This window comes from Sus scrofa, chromosome 6, assembly GCF_000003025.6.
Source record: "Sus scrofa isolate TJ Tabasco breed Duroc chromosome 6, Sscrofa11.1, whole genome shotgun sequence".
Classification (NCBI taxonomy): domain Eukaryota; kingdom Metazoa; phylum Chordata; class Mammalia; order Artiodactyla; family Suidae; genus Sus; species Sus scrofa.
Genome location: NC_010448.4, coordinates 137,044,340 through 137,066,993, shown reverse-complemented (window position 1 = coordinate 137,066,993; position 22,654 = coordinate 137,044,340). Strand labels below are relative to the sequence as shown.

The 22,654-nt window shown below is 41.7% G+C and overlaps 1 protein-coding gene across 4 annotated transcripts in view; it reads left to right on the top strand.

Moving 5' to 3' along the window:
- The window catches only part of ST6GALNAC3 (ST6 N-acetylgalactosaminide alpha-2,6-sialyltransferase 3), a 567,804-nt gene that overhangs the window by 134,220 nt on the left and 410,930 nt on the right, over nt 1-22,654 (top strand). The gene's annotated exons all lie outside the window — the stretch shown is intronic.

Below are 22,654 nucleotides of genomic sequence, written 5' to 3'. Positions count from 1 at the left end.
TAAGCAAAAAAGAAAAATAAAGGGAAGAAAAGACCCAGATTATTAAATCCTTATGTTGAGACTGAGAATCTGAAAGTGAAAGCGAATTCATCGAGAAGGAAACAGAATTTATAGGTGGCTGTATGGCTAGTTGGCACTGATGGTAATTGTTTGTAGTTCTCAGTGTGTAGGAACAAATAAATAATGGCTTCTCTGCTTAGGAAGTCAGGATATAAGGTGGTAGGGAGAAAAGAGCTGTTCAAAAAAGGAAGACCACAAAGAATCAACAGTATTTCAGTGGGGCAATTACATTACAAGAATAAGAGGGAAAGGAAAGGTAAAAAGGGGCAGGGAGGGGATAGAATCAGAGGCCTCAGCAGCAAGGAGGTAAAGAAGTGTCTCTGGATTAGTATCATTTGGGATTCTAGCCAGAAGACCTGCAATAGGGCGTGAATCTGTCCTTGGATGCAGAGTGGCAATTTCCAGTTTATAATTACTGATAACCTTAAGTACATAGCATTTGGCATGCGCAAAATATATTGGCAAATGGATTAGTAAAATTTAAGTATCCAAAGCTCAAGGAGCATTGACTTGGTAAAATAACAGAATTCCTATTAAAGCAAAAGTAATTAACTGACTCAGCACTCTTTCTGGGTACAGTGGCTAGACATCAGAGATGACCGTGAAGGACACAGAGGGAAAATCAGGGGCATTTTCTGGCTACAACAGGAGGATGACACATGGAGAAACAAAGCCAGGCACACATCTTTGATTTTAACTCTTAGGCAATGGTCCTTATCCAGAGAGCAAGGGAGCATCATTGATTGATGTTTCTAAGGGGGTCCTTTAAGGAGGTTCGGGCAGATTGTATGTGTGGGTTTGCGAGTACATATGCATACATCTATTATCAGCTCCAAGGCTTTAAAGAAATTCAATGGAAGTATTTATTGTGAACCTCTGTGAAAGGCTGCCACAGGGTTGTGGAGGGGATGCGTATATGGGTGAAGCCCTAAGCTTTGCTTTCGTAACGCTGAGCATCAGGGGAAAGTGAAGACCATCCCCAGTTCTATTCCAGGTCTTTCCTCCCCACTCTCTTCCAGTCCTGGATCTATTGAAACTCCCTGTGGGAAGTGATGACTGTGTACTGTGAGTTCTTGGAAAGGGAAGTAGAGGTGATACTCAGACAACACCAAATGAAAGAAGGGGAGGGCAAAGTGTCCGCGATCAGAGACTGCCTATTTCATGCTGCTAAAACCAGTTAGTCTTAGATGTTGAGATGAATTTTTTCAGAGAAAAATGACAGAACATTGTAGATCAACTATTAGAAAAAAAAAAAAATCTCCCTAGAAGTTTCCACTGTGGCACTTCGAGGTAAGGATCCCTCCCGTGTTGTCACTGTAGTGGTGTGGGTTCTGTCCCTGGCCTGGCATAATGGGTTAAGGATCTGGCATTGCCACAGCTGTGGCGTAGGTTGCAGCTGTGGTATGGATTAGGTCCCTGGCCCAGGAACTTCTGTATTTCTTGGGTGCGGCCAAAAAAAGAAAAAAAAAAAATCTGCCTAGAGTCTTTAAAAAATGTAGGCAACTCATGTATATGTGGCCTTAGTGCACTGCATTTTCAAAGTAGTGATTTATCAGGTGTATATTGATGTGGCCTTTGGGCTGTTTGTGTTAAATAGGCATATCTGAAAGTTCTTCAGTTCATCTTAATTGTGAAGAAATTGCCTGTCAAGGAAGGAGATACTTCCTAAGATAATCAGGTCTGCAGCTTTATAGGGATCCAAGTATGGTAACTTTTATGAAACTTTATTGTTTCTGATTAATTTTTGGGAAGTTGTAGAATCAGAGTTCAGAAAATTTTAAATGAAATTGTTAGTATGCATTGCAGAAAACTTACTGGCTGTCAGCCATATGCACGTGCTATGGTAGGTCTTAGGGTACATGTCAACACTGGTTCTTTTCAGTCTCAGCTTCGAAGTAGAGTCACCTGGAGCATGCAGGGAAAATCTTGGGACCCAGGTGAAACTCAGATCAATGAAAGCTTCACTCAGGTCAGTGAAGGCAGCACTCATATAAATGAGTGGTACTCTTAGGTCAGTGAAGGATACACTCAGATCAATGAGGGCAGTGCTGAGATCAATGGAGGGGGCACTCAGATCAATAAAAAGGGACACTTAGATCAGTGAAGGACACACTCAGATCAACAGAGCTGCACTCAGGTCGGTGAAGATAGCATTCAATCAATTAAACCAGAGTCTGTGAATACAGCTTAGGTGTCACTAAAGCTCCCCAGGTGAATTCACCATGTAGCCACATGCGTGAACTAGATCAAGACTCAGAAGAGCTCTAAAAACTACCTAGTATCAATTAAATAGAACCTCTGGGGATTACACTGGGGGTTGGTAAGTTTTAGACTACCCAGGTGATTCTGATACACATTGATGGTTTAGAACCAATGGGAGGGACCTTGTCCTCCAAAGGATATAGTCAAATGAGAGAAAAAGGTGACTTACTTGTGAAGCGGATGAATAAAAGTGCAAGAAAGTCAATGTTTGAATACAAAAAGAAAGAAAGAAAGAAAAAACCCACACACAAAAAAGAAATGAATAAAAGCCAAGGGATGATAAGAAAACGTAAGCGGCAAATGTTTGGTGGTAAAATGATTTATATTTAGCATTTTGATTCAGATGGAAATTGGGTTTTCAAAGTGTAGGAATTCTTAGAAATCCTTTTTTTTCCATGATACATTTTCACCATTTATTCTATCTACATTATACATTAGAACTTGGTCCTCTTACCTACCTAGATTACTCTAAATTCTGAATTGGAGGAGTTGGAATTGAGACCTGTCCCTTTAACCTGGTCTCTAAGCAAAGCCTAGTGTCTGTTGGTAGAGGAGAGTAGGGTGGAGCTGAGTGCCCTGGGAGAGCTGTGAGGACAGGAGTCCTTTTATTCCACTGGGAGGTGGGGCACTTGTGGGAGATGTTGCTGGCCTGGATGTCTTGGAGTCTATTTCTCAAATGTGCACTATTCAGAGTACTCCTTATCACAGGATGTGTGTTTTAACGCTAAAATCAGGCAATAGCAAGTCTTTCTCTAAATGGCTCGGGGTGGGGGGGTGGATTTATTTGCTAGAACCTTTTCAATTTAGGTTTTTATTCTCATAATCTTTTAGCCTTTTACTGATAGTGATCTTAAGTAAAGCAAGTAAGAGATTTCTTACTTGGGAGATTACTTTGGATTTCCATAGCACTCTATCAGAGTGCCAATAGCTTGGAATCTTATATAATACTGTACCTTACTTCATAGGGTTCTTAGATAAGTTGGCATATTATGTAAGTGCATTTAGGACAATGCTGGGCACATAGTGAGCACTCAGTAAATGTTAGCAATTCTCTAACTTCCCCATGCTGCTGTTACTCTCATCATTTATTTGCTGGGCTGGGGGCTCTTCAGGACAGGCAAGATCTCTTCCTTGACTTTTATCTTCCCAATCCCTGAGCACAATGCTTGATACAGAATCATAACTCACTAAATGTGTGCTGATGGAAGAATGGGCCAGCTAGATCTGATTGGCCCCAAACACGTATGCAATTATTTTAAGTGTAGTATATCTGCATTTCAATGGTGGTCTACCTGAGTGAAGAGCTCTGTGCCTTCCAAATGCTCTGCCATGTCAGCACTGTGGAGAATGACTGTTTTACAAGAAAGGGCTTGTACACTCACTGGTGCATGGATTCCCTTTGCCTTCTTGATGGTGGGTGGCCTATTACACCTCCCCACCTCCCCTGCCTGCTCAGCATTCCCCAAGTCACAGGTCAGTCCCCAAGTCATCATGCCCTACTTCAGAAGACTGACCTCAGGGCCATAAGAGTGGTAAATAAAGATGTGGAGAGGGAGAGATCCTGGTGATGTGCCAGGTGGAATCCGAACCCCCTTCCAAAAGAGCATCTTGTTTGGTCCCATCTGGCATCCTCTGAGGGAAATAAACGTGCATTTGTGAATGAGATCCTTGCTGCCACTACTTTTATGTTGTCAAGGAGGAGGGAAATCTACAATCAGATTGAGAAATAATGAAAGTGTGTATATATTTTTTTTTTTCCCCAAAGAAACCAAAAGCATTTCCACAGCTATATTATCTGATGCTGCTGATTTTATGCTTCAAAGAATTGAGAATGAATACCTGGCAGTAAGTACTAAATCTGTGTGTGGTGACTGACAGATTAAGCACTAGGGATGTTAAAGGAGATGAGACCATCTAATGTCAGTATTATTTTCCATCTTGGAATTGAATGAAGTTACCTTTGTGTTTCTCACCATAGCCAGTGCCATTATATTCTCCCAATTTGGTTCTTATCTTATTTCTCTCTTTAGACCATCGCTCATGTATTCAAATAGTGTTTCTTGAGCCCCTTTTATGTTATGACTTGGTGCTGGCTACTGAGAATAACAAAGTGTGAGACATGGTCTTTGCACTCTGGAAGCTTATATTTCCAGGAACAGAAAAATGAGACCATAAGATAATCCTGTGAAGTCTTAATGTGATGAAGTTCTATGAAGCCACAGGGAAGGAAGAGTTTCAAGTGCCAGAAACAGCACAGAAAATAATACCACCTTCCAGCACATATATAATCGTGCCTCCTCTGTTGTCATCCTGAGATAGCTGAGAGCTGGTGGCTTTTAACTTTCCTCTAGGCTGTGGGAGAGAGTAGGGATGGTAGAACTTGGAGTCTGGTCACTGGAGTCATTTTCTGGATTTGAATCCTGACCCTGCCACTCTCTAGTTGTAAGGCTTTAGATAGGTGACTTAATATTTCTGAACAAAACTAAATATATCTGTAGCTTTCAGAGATGCATAAGGAGTGGCGCTAATGCTCACAGCTAGCGAAGTATTGGCACTTAGAAGGCATTCATTAGGTGGTGATAGTTATTAACAATAATTATAGCAGTAAGGATATTATTCCTCTTGCACCATGGAACTCACAATTAAATGGTTACTTCCTGCAAAACAACTCCTTTCACCTGGCTCAGGTTAACCTGTCTTTTTAAATTTTCTTTTATTTTTTTCTTCTTTTTTTTTTGTCCTTTTAGGGCCATACCCACAGCATATGGAGGTTCCCAGGCTAGGGGTCAAATGGGAGCTACCGCCACCTGCCTACACCATAGCCACAGCAATGTGGGATCCAAGCCATGTCTGCAACCTACACCACAGCTCATGGCAATGCTGGATCCTAACCCACTGAGCAAGGCCAGGGATCAAACCTGCATCCTCATGGATTTGTTTCCGCTGAGCCACATTGGGAACTTGTAACCTGTCTTTCTTTGTATGACAGATTTCATACTTTTTATTCCCCTAAGTTAGCAGCATTAGACAATACATCATGGTGGGGGAGGTGTGTGCTTGCTTCCCTTGAGGTAGTAAAATGTGTTGTTGTTGTTTTTTTCCATTCCATTGACATTTCTTAAGAATTCCCAAAGAAGGAAGCCTCCGGTAGTTTCCACCACATATCAAGAGAGGGTTGTCAATCTACTGTTTTGTACTTTTGGTTCTATCTTTCTGTCATTTTAGTAGTAACTAGCAACAAAAACCTTTTTCCCTGTCTAATTGACTCACTGTACTGATACTTTACACGATTAATCTCTCTCTCTCTTTTTTTGTCTTTTTAGGGCTGCACCCACGCACATGGAAGTTCCCAGGCTAGGGATCAAATCAGAGCTATAGCTGCTGGCCTATACCACAGCCACAGCAACACAGGGTATGAGCTGCATCTGTGACCTACACCACAGCTCATGGCAATGCCAGATCCTTAACCCACTGAACGAAGCCAGGGATTGAACCTGCATCCTCATGGATCCTAGTTGGGTTTGTTACATCGTGTTATGAGCCACGATGGGAGGCTGAGCTACAACGGGAGCTGCCAACATGATTAATCTCATTTAATTTTCCTAATAGTTCTGTGAGGTGGATATCAGCCACATTTTACAAATTGTGAACCCAAACCACACAGTGGCCTGAAGAGTGACAAGGTGGAATTTGAACTCTGGCAGTTGTACTCCAGCCTGTGCTTCTTCTGTCTGCTTTCTCACCTAACATCCACCAAACCCCGGCTGCACCACCTGGCTGGCTATTTCCCCTGCTCCTGTGCTCATGGGGGTTAACCCGATTTGGGAGACGACACAGTAAGGGTGGCTACCTGCCCTCATTTCAAATTGGTGCTAAAGAACGGATGTTAATTTTATCATCTCTCCAGTGTTGATTCTCCACAGTCTATATTCTTTACTGGCTGTTAAATTTTCACCTTGGATATGCCGATGCGCCGATCATATAAAATGACCTTGGAAGCTACTTCATGAGGAAGCTGTACTGGCCTTAGAACAGGGCAGGAGAGGCTGGGTCTTGAGCCCTGACCCTGTGCTTTAGAGGAATCAACTTTAGCGCTTGGTTCCAGCTGCTCCCACCCATGGAGTGAGGAGTCCCCAAGAGCAAGGACATGGATTTCCTAGAAACTGCACCATCCCCTCTCCACCAAAGGGACCCAGGACCCCGGAACTCTCTAGCAGGGCAGCTCTTAGCCCATTGCAGGACCTGATGAGACCTTTCCTCTGGGCCTGTCCTCCTGAGGGCTGACCTTGGCTCCCAAGATAGTTCTGGAGGCTAGAAGTCCAAGATCAGGGTGTCAGTATGATTAGATGAAGGACTTCCGCTGGGTGGCAGACTTCTCACTGTATCCTCATGTGGTGGAGGGGGAAGGGATCACACTGGACCCTCTTTTTGAAGGGCACTAATCCCTTTCCTGAGGGCTCCACTCTCATGACTTAAGCACCTCCACCTCCTAACACCATCACCTTTGGGGATTAGGATTTCAGTGGGAACACAAACATTTAGACCATAGCAGATGGTCATACAGATTTCACCATTATCTCATGCCTGCGTGAGCAGTAAAAGCTCAGGATTACAACACAACATTTGGTTGGAAAATTAGTCTATGCAAGGATTATACTCTAGTTGGTTACAACCTCCTGGAAGCAGAATGGAGACTCAAACTGTGTGCTTCTGCCTTCCAGAGTCTTTCTCTGTTATTAGAATTGCCACTGTGGATAAAATCCAAGGGCTTTCAGTCTGACTTTGTGAGGGAAGCATCAGGGGCCTTTTTAGTGCCAGGCTATTGAATCAAATCTCCAAAGGCTGAGGGTGGGCCTGGGAAAGGTAGGGTGGGCCACTGCACCTGTCTCTAACTCTTGTCCTCAACTAAGATCTGAGTGGCTTTGTTGTAGGTAGCAGGATTCTTTTTCTCTTATGATGATGATGATGGTGTTTCTAAAGTAACTGTTAAGTTTTCCCTGTTTTTGTCTTTTTAGAACTACACTTGCGGCATATGGAAATTCCCAGGCTCCGGGTCAATCAGAGCTGTAGCTGCTGGCCTACACTACAGCCACAGCAACACTAGATCCGAGCTGCATCTGCAACCTACACCACAGCTCATGGCAATGCCAGATCCTTAACCCACCTAGCGAGGCCAGGGATCGAACGTGCATCCTCATGGATACTAGTTGGGTTTGTTACTGCTGAGACACTACGGCAACTCCTGGTTTTCCTTTTTTAATTTTTTTTAATTTTTATTAAAAAAAATCTGCTTCTACCATTTTCCAGTCACATTGTATAATTGGAGTAATATACATCATAAATGTTTTTCATGTTAGATGGTCTCTTCTAGCAGGTTTACCTGTATTCTATAGGCTTTCCCCCCCACATTTCTCTGGACAATTAGTGTTGATAAGGATTTTACAGGAATGCTCTCTCTTTATCTTTTTGGTGTTTTCCTTCATTCTTCTTGGCTCAGTTTTGAGTTTCTTTGTTCTCCAGAAACCTTCGGTGTTTCATCTTTAGAGATGAATATATCTTTTGTACTTAAGGCTTTTGTGTTTAGTGGCTCTTTTTGCATAGGTGTTGGTGCTTTCTCGGGCCTTTTATTATTTGACTCTCTCTTTTTAAAGCTATCTTAGAATTTGCCAGGCTAATACTCTAAAGTTCACTTCATAAGTTGCTAAGTTGCACTTTTCTTGAGATTAGGTCTGGGATGTTGTGCCCATTTAATGGCTGCTTCTACCCTGTGTCCGTTGCACTTGGAGTGCTCCTTGCAGCCGTTGAATTTTTGCTGGAATAAAAGCATGGACTTCTTACTGTCATGAGCAGAGTTGCTCATGAGGCTTCAAACACTCAGTCTTTTACACCAGAGCCTCTCATTTAGTTGTGCAGATTGCATCCTGCTCCAGCGTGCCTGCCGGCCCCAGAGCCCCAATGTGGGCTGACTGCCAACCTGTGCTTCCCTTGCCAAGCCTGGCACCTGGTGCAGGGCTACATCCCCGAGGGAGGACCCTCTTCCTAATACACATGAAGGTGTCGTGTGGGCTGGGAGCCTGTCTGCTTTAACTTAGCAAGGTATCTTTAGGGGAGAGGCTGGAAGAAGAAGTGGTGGTATTGCTTGTGGGGAACAGAGATCTGCTTGACTTTCCTGGAATGAATCTTTTTTTTTTTTATTTTTTACTTTTTTTTCTTTTTGGGGCTGCACTTGCAGCATATAGAAGTTCCCAGGTTAGGGGTCAAATCGGAGCTACAGCTGCTGGCCTATGCCACAGCCATGGCAATGCCAGATCTGAGCTGTGTCTGCAACCCACACCACAGCTCACGGCAACGCTGGATCCCTAATCCACTGAGCAAGGCCAGGGATCAAACCCAAATCCTCATGGACACTAGTCAGATTCGTTTCCACTGCACCACAATGGGAACTCCACTTTCTTGGCATCTTGAAGTCCCCCAAGATGAGGGAATTCTTTATGGGCCAAAAGGAATGGTTTAAAAGTTGGTAAAGAAGCCCCTGGCGTGTGCTGGCATTTTTCATGCCCAGGATGGTTTTTTTTTTTTTTTTTTTTTTTCCCAGGATGGTTTTAATGTTCCGTCAGTTATTTGCAGTGGCGGACTTGCAGTCCGAGCTAAAGAGCTGATTTTAGCCTGCGTCGCCCCTTGATTCCCCTTGCCTGCGGAGTCCTACTCTCCCCAGAGAACGGCTGCCCCTGTGTTGTATTCAGGAAGCCCAGCTCCACGAAGATAAATTTGTCCCCGGAGGGCTTCAACCAGCTGGTGTCCGTTTTCCACCTAGTTTGGTCATTGCCCAGAGCAACCCCACTTGGATTCAGGATTGCATTTTCTGGAAGTCAACAGTATAGTGACTTGGCAGCCTTAGCCACACTGTGGTTGTGTCTGAGAGCCACATGTACTTTAGGCTTTTTGTTTTTTTCCTCATGTGAACCATACATATCCTTTCTCTGACTAGTATGCTGAAGGGGTAGTACGCTTCCATTTGCAGACACTTCTTGATGTTGCCCTTTGTTCTGAGATCTGTGACTTGGCCCTTATTTACATTGAACTGAATTTATCTGTTCGCCTGGACCCCTGTTCTAACATGACCTGAGGCTTTCTGTATTCATCCTTGTGTGAGTCCACTAGGCCTCTGTCACAAACCATAGACTGTGTGGATCAAACAACAGAACTTTCTTTTCACAGTTCTGGAGGCTGGAAGTCTAAGATCAAGATGCCAGTAGGGTTGGTTTTTGGTGAGAACGTGCTTTGGCTTGCAGATGATGGCCTCCTTTTCCTGTGTCCTCATGTGGCCTTTTCTCTGTGTTTGCATTCGTGCTATCTCTTCCTTTTCTTGTGAGGACATCAATCCATCTGGATTAGGGCCTCACCTTTATGACCTCATTTCATTTGGTTAAATGTCCTATCTCTAAAGACAGTCACATTGGAGTTAGGACTTCAACATATGACTTCCTAATGGATATAATTCACTCCATAATAACCCACACTTGCTAGACATTCTCATTTAAATATATCCAGTAGATAGTAAAACAACATTTTAGTGATACCTCTTTTGGTCCATTTCAGGGCATGCAGCCTTGTTAAAGACTTCATTTCCACCTTCGGACAACTACTCCATTGCGCAATAATTAGACTTTAGATCTTGCCCCTTAGATGACGTCCTAATTGTTATTTCCAAAAATCTAAGCCTCATTTTTTTGGAAACTGCTCCCCTATGTTAAATATTGTGAAATGTTTCCAGACAATCTCATTTTGTTAAAATTGAATTGGTGTTTTTTGGACCATATTTGTCCCGTAAGCAGCATTCTCTAAGAGCTCAACAAGCTGCTATCACCCCCTGCCACCACCACTGGCCTGTGCCTGCAGTAATCTTGTTGATTTTTAATTAAGAGCCTTATTTTGGCAGGATCTATTTCTTGATCATTTGAAAAATACTTCCTGATGGTTCAGAGTTTAATTTTACTGGATTTAAAGAGGTACTGGATCATGAAGAGGAATTTTTCAGAAAAAAACAAAAAAACACCTGCCTTATATATAGTATTAATAGACAATTTTGATAATGATGATTATGAGGAAAAGGATTTGATTATCCACCCTGAACCTTTAAAAATTTCGGGAGTATCAGGATTTAGTTTCACGTCGACCATGCAGTTTTTTTTTTTTTTTTTTGGTCTTTTTGCCTTTTTTAGGGCCGCTCCTGCCGCTTATGGAGGTTCCCAGGCCAGGGGTCGAATTGGAGCTGTAGCTGCCAGCCTACTCCAGAGCCACAGCAACTCGGGATCCTAGCCGTGTCTGCAACCTACACCACAGCTCATGGCAACGCCAGATCCTTAACCCACTGAGCGAGGCCAGGGATCGAACCCACGACCTCATGGTTCCTAGTCAGATTCGTTAACCACTGCGCCACGATGGGAACTCTCGACCATGCAATACTGAAGAAACTTAGCAATTTGATTTTTTCCTAGGTGTAAAAGTGATTTCCATGAGAAGAGAGGTTTGTTGTTTTTTTTTGTTTGTTTGTTTGAGACCGTTTTGAAATGCAGGTGCATGATAAAAAGTGCAAATTCTTTGGGGATTAATCATGAAATGTTTCCGAGTTGTTATAAGGAAGCTCATCAACCTGGCGAAATAGGGGGGACTTTATTGTTCATGAATTTTCTGTTTGCACTATTTGATCAGTTACTTGCTGGGCTAGATAGTATCTGTGGGTGCCGCCGGTGGGTCTAAGACACAGGAAGGGAGAAAGAAAACATCAGAAGCATATGTAATAAAGTCTGATCTGTGGTGTGCTGGAAACGTGGTAAATAATTGAATCTACTGCACATGCTTGAGATGAATAACTGAATGACTAACTGAATGACTTCCTTCATTCAGGCTGGACTATTTCCCAAAGAATCCAAATTCATGATAAGCAAAGTCAATGCTATATGTTCATTGAGCCTCTATTCCTTTTTCTCCTGGGCACATGGTTGAAATTACATTTCTCACCCTTCCTTATTGTTGGGTAGGAACACAGGGCTGAATTCTTGCTTGTGGAGTATGTTGTTTGGCATCTCAAAACCTGGCTTCTAAAAATCTTGCATGACCCTCCACATTTTGTCTCTTCCCTCGTCCATTGATTGGAGTCAGAGGATGGAGTGGAAAAGCCAGGGGATAAGGAAGGCCTAGCTGGAAGTGTACTGAGTCCCTGGAACATGGCATGGAAAGATTTCCCCCATCAACCCACATGAAACTGAAGTGATTTGAACAAGAAATAAATCTATGTGGTGTTTTAAGCCCCCGAAGTTTGCTTTGGGGATTATGTTACAGTAGCTTATATTAATTACAATAAAGTTTCATCTTAGTTTTGTTTCTTAGTATTTTTATGCTGAAAAATGTTTGACCTAAAAGCAATGAATGCAGCAACCAAATGTATTTATGCCAGTTGCTACCTTAGAAAGACCATATTTTGTTTTGTTTGCTCTACTTATTCCTAGCAGCATCACAGGAATGTGCTAACTCAGAGGCCTATTGAGCACTTAAGAGATTTTTGTGAAGTCACATGTACATTAAAACAACAAATTAACCACAGCCTTTTGGTGAGGTCAATAGTGACAGGTGTTTATTCTGCCTCTGAAATCTGTTGAGGCATGTGCCTTTCCTAGACATAAGCTGGCAGATGAGATTGTCTACCTCTGGGGCCATCACCATCTGATTAAGGGGTGGCAGGCACCCACTGAGGCACATGTTTTTAATTGTGAACATCCCACAAAAGAGATGGATTTGCAGAGACAAAGCCGGTGATATCCCTATTTGACTACTATCTAATTTATTTTAGGTCTTAAATGAATGCTTACTTTTTATGAATGTGTTAATGGACTGCTTGCCCCTCAGGATTGTTTTGGGAGAAAAAAATAAATGTCATTGAATGAAATCCAAGAAAAAGCAATGACCAAAGGCGATAAAAAGTGAGTTTATACTTTTTTTTTTTTTTTTGCCTCCCTCCCCACTCGGAGAGGTAGTCATTTCATAACTTAGATCCCTCTAGAGCTGTGTGGCCCACTATGGCAGCTGCTGGTCAGATGTGGCGAGTTAAATTTAACTATAAATTAATTAAAAGTAAATGAAATTAACAATTCATTTCCCCAGTCACATTGGCCACATTTCAAGTGCGCAGTAAACACCTGCGGCTGGTGGCTACCATGTTGAACAGCACAGATGTAGAATGCTTCCATCAATCCTGAAAGTTCTATTAGACAGAACTGCTGTAGAGAGCTAGGTTTGATATTTCCCATCTTTTCATGATACTTCATGATGCAACCAAATTTCCAGATTTTCTTGCTTCTCAAATATTTAAAAGCACTGTTAAAAACAAGAAAATGTGCTAAAAAAAATGGAGCCATTTATGCTAAGCCCCATGTCAGCCAACTGACACTTAGTTACAGTTTTACCTCTACCAGAAAGGGAATATTGAACCAGTCAATCAGGAGTCATCTGATCAGCACTAGTTAGGTCATCTGCCTGATAAACCCCTGCTATCCCTACAGGAAGTAAACTTGCAAGAGCCAAGCCCCCTCTCCTTGCCCCCCACCCTTTTCCTCCAATATAACCTTCCTGTTCGAGCTTCCCTCTGCCTGTAAAAACTCTTGCCTTTATATGGTTCTTTGAAGCTCCTTTCTGTGTGCTGGATGGGATGCTGCCTAATTTATGAATCACTGAATATAGCCAATAAGGTCTTAAAAATTCACTCAGTTGAATTTTTTTTTTTTAAAGCGCATTCTGGGTTTGTTTTTTCTTTCCTTTTTTTCTTTTTTTTTTTTGCACATGAGATGTTTTTAAGATCATTGCAATATAAATTCTGGAAAAGGTTCGGGAACAAGTCACAAAAGGATGATTTCTGAGTACTCATAAAGGGAAGTTGTGACAATTAGGAGCCATCAGGGGTTTGCAAGTTAAGTTATGACAGATTCATTTCATTTTCCTCTGTGACTGGCATAACAGTATAAGCATCATGAAAGAAGAACATTTTAAAATCTATTTTCTTCATCGCCGAGTTCTCCATATTTTCAGTGCTTCAAACATAGAAGGTATTCAATAAATATCTGTTGAACCTCTTGTCAGAGGAATAAGGTTGATGCAGTTTTTAGTTTATCAAGATAAAGAGAAAAGTTCTCATGCCATCTTTGAAGTGATGGTTCCTGGCATTCCAGAAGGTAGAAAGGGATCCACTGAGTGGGAGCTTCAGAAGATGGCTAGAGAAGTGCTTCGCTGACAGTAGGGCTTTCTGGAGCTGGTGGGAATGCCAGGCTCTGGAGATAGACAGAGACCTCCCAGAAATGAAAGGATTTAAACCGGCTAGGTGATGGGTTCAATGGCAAGCAAGGTTTTCTTTCATCCCTGACCTCACCTCCTCTCTTACTTTCACCCCCTGAGACATTCGGGTCTCATTGCTGTTCCTCGAGGCCTCTCAAGCACTTTCTCCATCTCTGGTTCTCTGCCCTTGCTGTTTCTTCCTCTTGAAATGCTTTTCCTCTAGATAGCTGCATAATTTACTATCACCTCCTTCAGGAGTTTGCTCAAATTATAGTCTCTCTTTCTAGTCTTTATCTCCTTTTTTCTTTTTCTCTATCACCATCTGAAATCACACACACAGACATACACACACACACGTATATGTCTGTATGTATTCCTTTAATAGACTGTAAGCCTCCAGGCCTTTTGTTCGAAGTGTGCACTGATGTATCCCCAGTACCAGAAAAGGGCCAGGCCTTCACAGGTGCTTGAGAAATATTTATTGTTGCCTAAATCTCCAGGATCATCGAGTTCTATGGATTCTCACCAATTATATCTTGCATTTTCTGTTCTGGCCTAGATGAACATCCTGGAAGGAAGCCACAGCGTTTATATCTTTGAAGGATAAATTTAATAATATATGGGTCAAATGACCATTTGTCAACTGTTTTTTTCTTTTCTTCCCCCACATCGAATGGGCACAGCATCTTCTAAAGACAAAACTTTATTACTGATGAGCGGTTTTGGGGCAACCATTGAATGAAATCCAATGTGGAAAGAAATAGGAAATTTTACGGCAGTGTAATTTGTTTCTCCTGAGCCACTTTGGGTACAGTAAAGGTCAATAATGTACAAGAAAGCTAGGTTTAATTTCTTTGATGTGTAAAAGTTAGTGCTTTGTCATCAATTACAGATGCAAGATGACAAATCACCGGCACATTAAGTTGTTCCTGCTACATAAATTACAAATCTTGTTAGGAAAAAAGTATTAGCATCATCCCTTGTTATTTTAAAAATGCCAACTCTGATAAACAGTCAGCCTTGGGCATATATTAAAATGCTTGAATTGTACTAAAATAAATTCAGCCTTTTAAGATAACACCTCATTTTAATTTCATACACGATTAAATCTATCAATTGAAAAGTCTTTTAACGTACAAGTTTTGAAATCATAATAGTAGTCTTTAACTCCCTGTGGAAAAACTTAAACCTCTCTCTGCTTCTTTAATAACTTTCCTTTATTGACAGAGTATTCTGAGAAATCCTCAGTTACTTTGTTTTGTGTTTTGTGTGTTTTTCTCAAGGAGAAGAGGAAATTAAATTGTGATCCTAAATCCCTTTCATTTTTTGAAGTAGATTTTTCTTTTAATCACAGTCCAGAAGGAGGTTGAAAAAGCTTTGTGAATCAAATATTTTATCTCTCTCATGATGAGATAGTCTAACTTACTGTCTTAGCGCCAGCAAAATCTTTATTCTACATCTAGTAGGAGTTTAGAATTTGTCATTCTGAGTATAAATAGTGCCTCCTCACTGCCATTCAGGGTGATTGCTTCTCAGCTCTTTTGAACCTTGCAAGCTTTGCTTGCAAACATAAACTTGAGGAGACTGAAGGTCAGGGCTGGATGTGGTGCTCACTGCCTGCCTTGGCCCAGGAGGCTGTCTTTAAACAGAGCAGCCCTACAGCCTTGCCAGAAGGAGGCAGGCTCCTGTCCAGTCCGGAGACCTCAGAGGCTTGAATAGCTGTCCCTTGGTTCTTATCAAAATCTCCTTGGAGAGGACACTCTGTCAACAAATATTCATTGAGAACTTCTGTGTGTCAAATTCTATGCTTGGAGCTAGAGGTACAATGGTGAGGAAAACAATTATGTTCTATAAAATACCTAACCTCAAGAGTTAATGCAACATGTCATGTTGCCTCTTTGAGATGAAGAAGAGCTGAAGAAATGTTCATTTTCTGCAGAAAACAGTTATCTATGTATTCATATATATCCGTATGTATCATTTATTTACCTTCCTTCCCCCACCTCCTTCCTCTCTCCCCTCACTCCTTTTCTTCCTTCCTCCTTTTCTCCTCTTCCCTCTCACCCCTCCCTGCACTCGTGCATCTTGATTCTTATTAGCTAAGTACTGTACTGCGGATCTAAGAATTAAGAGCAAAGGCTTTCATGGATAAACAGCAAGGTCCTACTATATAACACAGGGAATTATATTCAACACTGTGTGATAAACCGTAATGGGAAAGAATATAAAGAAGTATGTGTGTGTGTGTATGTAACTGAATCACCTTGCTAAACAGCAGAAATTAACACAACATTGTAAATCAACTACCCTTCAATAAGATGCATTTAGTTTTTTTTTTTTTTTAAAAGGCAAGGACTTTAGAATCAGAAAGACCTATATGTGAATCTTAGCTCTGCCACTTCCTAGTAATATTGCTGTATTTGTTATCACTAGTATTATCATTGTTGTTATTATTTTTAATATTGGTTAACAGTTACTTCTGCTACTTGTATTTGTCACTTACCATATCAGGCACCAAGGGAGTTGCATGCATTTTGCCCTTAAGCCTTGTAACAATCCTATGATGTAGATAATACTGTTGTTCCCATTTTTAGCTAAAGAAACCATGCCTTGAAATTTTATCCAATATGTTTCCCAAAGTCACATAGTAAGTAGAAGAACTGAGGCTAGCACTGTGATTTGAACTTTCTGAGACTTGGTCCCTGCATTGTAAAAACAAAGATACTGATTTCCTGCCATGGAAGCTGCTTGGAATGATTCAATGAGATGAGTGATTTTACATTTGTAGGTTGGTTCCTGGCACATGATGATATAAGTGCTCACAAGGTATGTGACAGATCCTGCTCTGCTTTCAGCTGTCTTAATCAATCTGCTTCGTTTCTTCTGTCTTAGCTATTTCCTAGCCCCTTACTTAAGTTTGGGACTTTCTTCTTGTCATCCTAGAGAACCCAGTGAAGCCTGAAGTACCGGGAACTCATGAAATGTTTTTTGAGGTCCCATGCGATCCTGTGGCAAATGCAGTGCAGGCACAAATGCAAATCTCTGGGTGCTTAGATGTGACCTCTGCCTGATGCTTTCTCCTGGCCTGTCTCTGCAGCTAAGCAGATACTGGGCCACGAGGGTCTTCTAGGGCAGCCTTCCCCTGTGCACAGAAATAAGTCCTCCCTAGAAGCATCCTGTGGGGGTTTTCATGGTGATGAGGTCCTTGAAGAGTAAAAGGGGGGTTGGGCTTTGGCCGTACGTTGCTAAGTGCGTGTTGTGAGTGGCATGATTGGATTGGATATGATGAACATGTCATATGATGTATAAAAAGGCATTATTTGATAGTGTGCTGTTTTCTGTCTATAAATAAAGCTCCATGGTGGAAATGACCCACTTGACACACAGACTTTGCTTCCTCTAACTTAGGTATGGTTCTGGTGCTAAGCAAGTTGAGGTTAGAGAATTGGATCTCTGGAGACCCGGAGCATAGTAATCCATCTTGCTCTGGATTCTCCCATTTCTGAGTGTCCCAGCCCTGAGTCATTCCTGTGACTCATGGTGGTTATTACAGAGAAAGAACTTATCAGTGAATGAAAAAGAGGCCTACTGTTTCTCATAGACACCGTCTTGAAAATCTAAAATGGCAAACACTGGCAGAGTAGAAACTTTTTTTCCCAATTAATTTCGTTTTGCTTTAATTTTCCCTTAATTTTTTGAAGGTTTTTTGGTTCACATTTCAAAGGGCTCCCTGAATTATCTGGTAAATGTTATCTGATGTATGAGGCTAGGGTAAAACTTCTCAACTTTTCGACCTGAAACTTAGGCCTTTAAAAACTTATCCTACTATCTATCCTAATTTTGTGTTTTGGGGCAGGCATTAGAGACAGAAAAAATGAAGTGTTGAGAGGATGCATAGTACATAAGAAAATTCCCATTGTTTTTAGTTGTTCTTTAAATACATGCATTGCACACAGAGTGAAAGTTTTTTTAGCGGTTTGGTTCATTTTTAAGGTTTCTCAGGTCTACTGGCATGATTGGGTCATTCATTCCATTTAGTTAACATTTGAGTGCCTCCTATATGCCAGGCGAGGGGGCCACTCGGCCATCACAGATCTTACAATCTATTGACAGATAGAAACAAGTAATCAGATCATTATAATTTAGGGGAAAACACCATGGGAGCACATAATAGAGGGTGATCCAGCTCTGTCATGGGGGATGTGGCAAAGACTTCCTCCTGGAAGAAGCAGGATTTAAGCCAGGTCCTGAAGGAGCCGTGAACCTGGTGAAACTATTGGGGTGGGAGAGGGGATTTGGACCAAGGAAATAGTTAGGTAAATGCCTGGAGCTGGGAGCATGCCATGGTATTCCTGGGTGGTCTTCTTTTTAGAGACACTTATAGGAGTAAGAATTTCAAGTTGTTCCTGATTGTCACCTTTACAGTTTCAAAGATAGTGTAAAAGCCTGGTAAACACCCTCCCAGTCTTGATAGGTGTATAGTCTGGTATGTCCCAAGAAAGCATTTGTCCCCCAGGTGGTGCCCTCCCTTAGCTGGGGCACAGACCTTGGCTTTTAACAGTTTATTCACATCCAGGGGCCAGGTTGGCTCTGGATTCATTGGTACAGACTTGGTGCAGCTGGGATGGGGATCTTCTTGGGGATGAGGTGGGAAGCCCTTGTAGAGCAAAGATTCTAGGACTGCCTCTGAGGAAAATAGAATTGATGGGTGCAAGATATAAGGATAAATATCAAGAAACTTGAGTTCTGGAACTCCTAATGAAAATACATTTGAGAGGCACATGGATCATAGTCATGGAGTACAATTTGATTCATTTCCTAGGAAACCAAATCATATTTTATGTGCAAAGAGGGACAAGTCTGAACTTGGGAAACATCCAAAAGGTGTGGGTTTCAGTTTCAACCACCTGCCCTGAGGCCAGTTATACAATAACCTGTAACGAAGGTGTTACTGTCATGTGCCACCTCTGTGACGTGGATTTGGCTGTACCGAGGGCCTAAAATACTGTGGGATCAACTGGGGCTCTCACCTGGTTCTAACCTGTTCTGGGCTTCAAAGCTTCCTTTTCTCCCCATGCTCCCTCGGAATATATTTTGTCATCTGTTGTTCAGATCATCTTCCATCCCTCATTCCAAGTCCTTGTCTCTTGACTATGTGATCACCAATGAGAGTCTATTGCCCTGTTTTTGCCTGCCCTCCCTCTTTCCTTTCATTTCATGAGCTCAGCAATTCACGACAAAAGAAGAAAACAATATGTATGCATTGCTCTTCAGACTGGGACGTAATCCTTGGGATAGGCTTTGTATCTGCTTTTTTCCTGTTACAATAGATTTCTTAAGTGTACAGATTATGGGTATAAGAGTTATTAAGATAATACTTTGACTCAAGGAATATCTGCTGTTTCACACTCTGCAATTTTGTTATCTAGCTCTTGGCATGAGCTTTGTGTTGAAAAATGAACTTGTGTTTTTGACTCTGTAATGTGAGTGATGAATAGGAGAATGATTGCCCTGTTGCTGGGTGGCCACCCTTTTGAGGAAGAGAATGCTGAAATTCTCTTTTCATCTCTGTTTTGTTCTCTTTTTTTGGCCTCTTTGAAAGCTCTAAGTGTTAAAAATTAGACATTTGAAATGTGCTTTTTGGTAGTATCCAGGCCAGAGCTTATAAAGATCCACGTTATTTTCTTGCAGTTGGCCAATACAGTTAAGAACCTGTGCAGTGGTGTTTTCTGCAACATTTAACAGCTTTCTGTTGTCCTGACTCTGCCAATTCACTTTTCTGTTCTGCTCATTGATGCCAAAATGATTCCTCCTCACCCCCCCCCAAAAAAAAACTTTGATTTTGTAAACTTTTTGGCTAAAACCTTTCTAGCTTTAGGAATCCTTAAATCTGGGTCTGTAAGTTGCAGTCAGGAAACGGGTGAACTCTTTGAAATTGTATGCAAAATTTTATGTATAAAAGAGCCAGAGGTTTGGTCAAAGTCTCAAAGGCATCTTTGATCTACTCTAAAATATCTGAACTCTTCACTAAGAAACACCTGTCCAACTTTACAAGCAACCTTCAGCCATTCTATGATGCTCCTCTGACATTGACCTGTTCAACATTTCCGGACCCATCTTTCATCCATACCTTGCTGCCTCTGACAGTAATGATCATTCTGCTTGTAATGATTTTTCTTCATCCTTGGCTTCGTCTTGTGAACGTCTATTTTACCTTCAAGATTTTATTCTAGGACCACCTTTTCCGGAGAAGTTTATGTCCTTTGTCAGAAACGCTCTCATATTTTTTGGCCTCCTTTATAACACATATTGCATTTCTCTGCAAAAGTTGAGGACAAGAAGTGTATTCTGTCCATCTTTGTAGGCCCAGCCTAAAGGATGGTGTTGGCCCAGAGTAATTACTCCTTAGATATTTGTTTAACAAATAGGCGAATGGTTGATTGGAAGTTACCTTATTTTCTTACGTGGAGCTGAGACAGACTTTCAGAGCCATAATGCTGACAACAACATTGCCTTCTTGCGGAGGGATGGTTTATGTAATCTGGACTTCAAGTTGCCTTTCCCCTGGATGAGGTATCTTGGTCTCCTATGTTAAGTAATAGTATATTGATTCTCTATTCAACACAAACAGGTTATAATTGATTCCTCTATGTTTTATGAAACAAAAGATTTCTGGTGCTGGAGATTGATTTTAGTACTTATAAGCCTCTCTAAGGGGACAGAGAGCCTAGGCAGATAGAAAGTTTTTCCCTAAGGCAGTCTGATTAGAAGTGCTGTGTGACACGATAGCCTTTGTCTTGTATTAAAAAGCACTGTTTTCTCACCAAGTGACTTTGGAAGGTATGTGCATCCCTTGTGAAAAGACACCTGTTCTGAAGTTGTGGTCCCCTGGAGGTTTAATTGATAGTGTGGGCATCAGATGATAGCAGAGAACTCAGGAAAGCCAGCTTGGTTTATTTCAGACTACATGGATGTCACCTGGTATCATAGGACAGATAGCTACCTAAGTAGATGGCTGCTTCCTGAATTGTGGATCAGGAACAGAGATTGAGCAGCAGCCAGTTCAGTGATTCTTGTGATGCTCTTCTGAAGCCCTCTTTTGTTTTTTGTCTGCTGAGAAACTGAGCACCTACCTGCTTATCTGAGACAAAGCCTTCCTTATTTCAAAGTATATTTGATGTAACAAAATCTACTATTCCCAAAGACTTTAAAGCGTCTCTAAATATCCTGAAATGAAGTATAATCTGATGCTGAATTTCATGCCCTCTGCCCAAAGAACAACCTTTCCCCAGTCCTCATTCCTGTGTGTGGATGCCAGAAATTTTATCATTAGAAACTCTTTACTTTAGCTGATGGCTTGGCCCCCCGTGAAGAATGCATTATGCTTTTTAAGTGATATGTATTAGTCTGATGAGTTTATCAGAGGCTCCTTTCCTGAGATATTAGCCATTGATGGAGGTGAGAAAAGGAGCTATTACAAACCTGAGGGGAAAAACAGATCCATTAAATAAGGAAATGAACCTCCCTCCTGCCCCCCCTGCCCCCGCCAACAGCATTTAAGGCCACCCAAAATAGCATTGCCTATGTCACTACTTATTCTAGAGGCACTTTCTTTTTTTTTTTTTTTTTTTTTTTTTTGTCTTTTTAGGGCCGCACTGGCGGCATATGGAGGTTCCCAGGCTAGGGGTCGAATCAGAACTGTAGCCGCCGGCCTACACCACAGCCACAGCAACCCAGGATCCGAGCCACATCTACAACCTACATCACAGCTCACAGCAATGCCAGATCCTTAACCCACTGAGCAAGGCCAGGGATTGAACCTGAACCCTCATGGTTCCTAGTTGGATTCATTAACCACTGAGCCTCGAAAGGAACTCCTAGAGGCAGTTTCTAACCTGCCATTTGCTTCACTGGATTTAGAAAGCCTACTTAATGCCCTCTCATTTTGTAAGGAAATAGCATTACTTAGATAATAGCTTTCGGAAAAGTGGGGGAAATGTTTGCTAATAAATTGCATACATCTATGAATTACACAATGGAGAGGAAATGATGACAAATTAGGATGAGAGGCTGAGGAATGTTGTATGGGAACCAAAGATTTAAACTTTGAAAGGAACTGTTTTATTTTAAGAGCCACTTTCTCCTTCTCTACTCATCTCAGGACCCCAGTTATCACTTACTTGTTTCATCCTACCCCATTCCACCCACTCACCCACGCACCAGTCCCCCAAAATATTCTCAAGTGTTTTCTTTTAACACTATTTTTGTGTTTAATCCTTGTGAAGGTTAATAAAGTCTTCTTTCTCTATGTGGTATGAAAGCATAACCGATGACTTTATTGGTGCAAATATATTATGGCTGCTTTGACATTTATGTTTTCAGCTTTGATAGATGAATGATTCCAATGAAAGTAAATCAATTGCACTCAGACTATGGGTATAAAACACCACACTCTGGGTTTTCTTCTTTTCTGGCAGATAGTGGAGGGTGAGAAATATTGAAATTTGACTTAATACTGTGTGTTTTTTCTGAAAAAGAGAATTCACTTGTTTGTCTCCCGAAGTACATCTGGGGTCTGTGTGTGGCCTGGCATTGTCAGCCTAGGGATGGATAGCTCTGGTCCAGGGACCTGATTGCTCTCAAGGGTGCCTAGGTTGGAAGGGCTTATTTTTTTCTTTTAGAGGTTGCATTCAATTAAAATAGTTACAGAAGAGTTCCCTGGTGGCTCAGCTGGTTAAGGATCCAGCGCTGTCACTACAGTGGCTCAGGAAACTCCTATGTTACTAGTTGGATCCCTGGCCTGGGAACTTCCACATGCTATGGGCAGGGCCCCCAAAAGTAGTTACAAATGTAGTTATTAAGAATCTTGTTGGAGGAGTTCCCATTGTGGCTCGGTGGTGATGAAGCTAACTAGTATCTGTGAGGATGGGGGTTTGATCCCTGGCCCTACTCAAAGGTTAAGGATCCAGCATTGCTGCATGCTATGGTGTAGGTCGCAGACAAGGCT